A 5852-nucleotide genomic window follows, 5' to 3' on the forward strand; every position below is an offset into this window, starting at 1 on the left:
AGACAGGTTTAAGCTTAAAGATTGTTATTGCTTAAAAGTTCACTATTCCACATCCATAAAACGGAAGATCTTATAATAAAACGTATATTTTACTTCGAAGGATGCATATATCACGATCAAGTATGCCCCTTGGTATCCGCTATGTGTAAAACTTCTGTTTTTATACTCACAAGCGCTTTTATTATTTCTTACACACAGTCAGCAACTAGAATATTCATAATTTATCAACTATCAGAGTTTGTTTTTGGCAAATTTGTACTCGAAGTCATTTCGTTAAATTTTAGATGGTTAGTCGGAAACTAAAATACTTGGAATTTACCAACTACCCAAGTTTGTTATGATCAAAGCTGCTTTTATCAAATTTTTATTCTTAGTTGGTAATTAAAACACTCCAAAAATTTACCAGCTATGAATGAATGAACTTTATTACCCGTAAAGCATAAAAAACACAAAGTACGGAGTATTATGAATAAATAAACAAAAACAAATACGATAAACAGCGAAGAAATACAAAATTGAAACTAATAAAAGACAATATGGATTAATCAACCAGTATCAATATGGAAAAAAGGCTGCAGAGGGTCATAAACGTGAATAAAGTTGACAGTCTTTTTACATAAATCATCACTGGAAGACCGAATCCGAGAAGGCACATCTACTAAACCAAATCGAGCAATTATTTTTTTGTTTCGGTGCCATCTAGGAAGCCGGAGGAGGAATTTGCAATATCTGAAATAAGCCGTACGTAGAGTATGTCGATCTTTCTTACGAAACAGATGAGCCATGCCTGATAAAAACAAAAGCACAGGGGCGCAATAAGCGTTATAAATCATGCACAAACCGTTGCGGTTATAACGGCTTTTGTTTGGGGATATTTTTCCGTAAGCGACGCGTAGGTTTTTCACGGCTTGATTCACTAGGGATGAACAGGTAGCGGAAAGTGTTGGGCCGAAACACAGACCAAGCCAACTAACTAAAGAAGAACATGGTAGAACTGCAGTCCCAGTAACGAATGGAGCGACCGCATAAGGGCTATTAAAACAAATAAACTCGCATTTAGACGCATTAACTGACAGTCCAATCTTAGATAGTTCATTGGTTAATATAGTAAAATTAGAAAGCAGTCCACGGCGAGTCCGGGCAACAAGAAGAACGTCATCTGCATATGCAATAGAAGACAAACCAGTATTACCGTAAAAAACCGAACTTCTAAGGGGACGCAGGCACGATGCAAGCACGCATTTAAATATACTAGGAGACAATACGGCACCTTGCCGAACTCCCTTATTAATTTTTACCGGGTCAGATATTTGGCCATTCCAGGTAACTTGAATTTTAGACTTTGAATACCAAGAAGACAATAAACTTAGTACGGAAGGATTAACACCTGAAGACGCAAGGGAAAATAGAGCCTGAGAGTGTACAATATTGTCGAAAGCTCCAGAAATATCAACAGTAAGACAGTATAAAGACATTTTAGCTTTTACGGCATCTTTCATGAGTCGGCTTAAAACATGATGTGCATGGGAGCAACCGAAACTTTTCCGAAAACCAAATTGAAAAGGCGTAAAATCACAATTTGACTCAATTTCTGGTAGTAACAAATGTTCAATCAACTTACTTAAGAAACACGATACTGTAATGGGACGATAATTCATACATGACGTGGGGTCCTTGCCTCGCTTTTGAATAGACGTTACACGGCCACAAAGGAAACTATCAGGAACAAGCGACTGTGCTAAGCAAGACTGGAAAAATATTTGTAAATGGTTAAGTAGAGCAGGACAATCATAAGCAAAAAATCGGTAAGAAAGGCCGTCACCATCAAGGCTATTTGAACGCTTAATTTTTCTTAAAGCCCGGCGAATTTCAGATATTGCTACAGGCTGGACATGAGCGTGCAGGAGACGGTATGGTAAAAGCGGTTTAAGCAACTTATAATAAAAAGACTGAAGAAAACTATTAAATACACTGAACACACGCTTATACTGATCAACAAAATTAGCTAGCTGGAGACAAGATAGGGTAGATGGGGAACATTTCTCACTATTAATAACCTTATTCCAGGAGGCCTTATCGGTGGGGCCTGGCCATGCATTCAAGCGTGCCCTCTTCAAACTGGCCTTATATTCAAGTTTACACTTTTGTTTCACAGAGAAAACAGCTCCGGAAGATGGTCGGTCACATGATATCCACATACGTAGCCAAAATTTGGCTTTTTGCTTAGCACGTTTTACTTCAGGATCAACGTTCCAATTAGGCTTTCTTGTACCAATCCTAACTTTATCCACAGGCACTGCAGCTTTGGAAGCTGATTTAAGGCAATGGACGATTTGACAATAATAGAAATTTAGATCAACTGTACTTGAAGGCGAGGAAACTGACGTTTGCAGCAGGTGATATGGCACTTTTATGGTCGAGAGTAAAGCAGTTAGCCTAGCAAGGTATAGTGGGACATTAGCACGATCCCAATTCAACTTCATATGCCACTTCGGCTGAGCCAAAAGTATTTTGCCAGATAGCTCACAGGACAAATTGCAGCTAAGAATAAGGTGATCGTCGTCAATCTTCTCTTCGTCCACCCTGACAATCGATGATATTAAGCTGGAACTGGAAGAGATCACGTGATCCAGGTTCGATTTTGAACTATCTGAGTTTGTTGTAGTCGAATATGATTTTATTAAATTTTTGATACGCAGTCAGCAGCTAAAATACTTGGTATTTACCAGCTAGCTGAATTTATTTTACAGTGTAATGTCCTTTTGTTAAATTTTTTATACTAAGTTAGCAACTAAAACGCTCAGAATTTACCAACTAGCTGAGTTTATAAGAAATTTTGATACGCAGTCAGCAACTACAAAGCTGTGTGTGTGTGTCTGTGCCTTTGTGTGTGTGCTGTGCTTGTGTGCCTCTGTGTCTGTGTGCCTGTTTGTTTATGTACATATTTATGTACATATTATGTACATGATTGTGAAGATCGATAGCATGGCCGCTGCTGACTTTTGCAAATCTGCGCGTTCGGTTTTTCGTGATTGTGAAGCAAAAATGGTGGAGAAAAAGTTTTTTAGTATCATGAAAGGCGTTGCACAAGATCTTGATCTTGCGCCTCTTAAAGCTTGCAGGGGTGTTCGAGACGCTATGAGAATTGGGAGCTCAAATTGTGCGAAAATTACACTCGAAAACGAAATTTCTCTTTCCTCGGCCCTTAAATCTGGACTGAAGATAGGCTGCGAACTATTCCGACTGTATGAATATCGGCGAATTCCTAGGTGCTGCAGGAAATGTCGATCACCTGACCACCTTGCTGCAAAATGTCCCGATAAAAACTACAAATGCTCGCGGTGCTCTGGTCCTCATATGAACTCCAGTGACTCACCTTGCAGTAACACCCCAAAGTGTGCAAATTGTAGTGGAGATCATGTTGCTTACAGTTTTCGTTGCTCCAAACTAAAGGCTCTTGCTAATTCCAAAGTTTCACGGCCTTCTCGCTTGCAATCATGAATGAGTATAAAGTCTCAGTTTGCTCTTTCAACATCAATGGGACAAATGATAAAGTTTTAAGCCTTGATGAGAAACTAGCTAATCATGATGTTGTTCTCTTACAAGAACACATGCTCCCAAGTTGCAGTGTAAACTTTCTAAGGTGAAGTTCTCAATATGCTGTTTTCATCACGAATGCCCGACGTACCCGAGGCAGGCCTTCTGGCGGTCTTGCCTGTATAATTAAGCAATCTCTGCCTAGCTATTTGTCTCCTAGCTGCTACCAATTCTCTGAACACTATCTTGCAATCCGGCTTGCAGACGTGATCATAATCAACGCCTATTTGCCCCGTGATCGAAGATCTGTTTCTTCCTTCTCCAGCTATGCGAATGCCTGCAATAAATTAAAGACTCTCATATCTGGTATTGAGCGTCTGGGATACAAGTGGGTGCTTATAGGCGACTTAAACTGTGACATCACCGTTTCATCGACACGAAAGGAAGCGCTTTTTCAGTGTCTAAACTCAGTATTTAAGGTCCTAACGAAAGACCGTAGTTTTACATATATCCACTGTAGTGGTTCTGTCTCAAATTTAGACCACTCTATCTGCCATCATTCATTACAAACTTCAGCAGGATGAAGATGAGAGAGATTATGATCATTTACCTCTGTATTCTGATATAATGGTTACTTCTGACATATATTCGAACCAACCCTCAATGTCACATAAGATGTTTTGAAAAACGTGATTGGTCTAGTGTGAACATGCCTCTTTACCTTGCTACCCTTGGAACTCTACTGTCCACCGTACGTGTCCCTTTCCATCTTCTTTGCACAGACGCGTACCCTATTACTGACAATGTTCGTGCTGATTTGAATCGCTATTATCGTGACATTATCTTACGTATAAAGCAAGCTGAAGATGTGGCCATCCCGCTGATCCGTGTCAGGCGGAATACCCAAAAACCAATTTGGAAGTGTGATCCTTTGCTGAAAAAAGTCAAGAATAAGGCCAAATTCTGGTTAAGAATCTGGTCTGCCTGTGGTCGACCTTCTCGTGGTACTGTGTTTGATCTAAAACAAAAGACGAAACTCGAATATAAACGCCATCTTCGTGCCGTTTGTTACTCCGGTGAAACTTTTCTGAAAAGTAATAGTGAGTGGCGAAAAGTGATAAATTCTGCCAAGTTTCCGGATGCAAGTTCTAGTGATATTATATCTCGTCCATCTTGGGTCGAACATTATTCAAAAATATTTTCGAAAGTTAATTATGCAGTGCATAAGCGTTTCTCGTGTTTGCTTGAAAAAAATTTGCCGACACGTTTATGTCAGAGACATGTGATTCCAGTTGAAAAGTGGGCTATTATTAAAGGTATTAAGGGTTTAAAATCAAAATCTTTGGATATTGATTAGTGTTTTGAATCTTGTTCGGAATCCTTTTGAACTGGTATCTCATCTCCAACTGTTTTTTCAAATGTGTTTGAGTAGTTCGTGTGTGCCCGATTCATTCCTATACGGTAGCGTTACGTCACTTCTAAAAAAAGGAAAAGATCCGGTTTCTTGTAGTTCTTATAGGCCGATAATGGTAGCTTGTACTCTTAGCAAACTTTTTGAACACCTCCTACTACCTTATATCACTAAACTTGCTCTAAATGATGATAATCGATTTGGTTTTAGATCTGGGCTAGGCTGTCAGCATGCTCACCGTGCTTTGAATTCTTTATTAAAAGATGCCCATCGCACTCGTCGCGTACTTAATTCTGCAACCCTAGACTTGTCTAAAGCATTTGACAGTATTTGTCATACTCAAGCATAGACAGCATTATATCAGAGAGGAATAAATCCGTCGGTAATTCACGTGCTTCGTTTTTGGTACTCCCATTCTTACCTTCGCCTTAAGTCATTAGATAATTCTTATTTTGGTCATATCCCTGTTCGTTGCGGTGTAAGACAAGGGGGAGTTCTTTCGCCTTATATTTTTAATGCTTGTATTGAAAATGTATTATCAAAAATATCGACTACGTGCCTACTAGGACCATCTGATATCTCATATCTGGCTTATGCGGATGACCTTTTTCTGATTAGTCAAACTGAGTCTGGTCTTGCCCGTTCAGTGAAGTCAGTTACTTCTGCTTTCCGCGATATGGGCCTGTACCTAAATATTGACAAGTGCGAGTTTTTTGTTTTCAACGGTAATAATTGTTCAGAATCACTATACTGCGATGGTTTTAGCATTCCTCGTGTTAAATCGTTTCGTTGGCTTGGTATAACAGTATGGGATTCTATGAATGCTCTCCGGTCTCGTGCTGTCAAAGATATTAGTGATAAGCTGAGGCTCGGTTACTCTAAGATTGTAACAAATCGTGGACAC

This window comes from Artemia franciscana, chromosome 8 (assembly GCF_032884065.1).
Source record: "Artemia franciscana chromosome 8, ASM3288406v1, whole genome shotgun sequence".
Taxonomy (NCBI): domain Eukaryota; kingdom Metazoa; phylum Arthropoda; class Branchiopoda; order Anostraca; family Artemiidae; genus Artemia; species Artemia franciscana.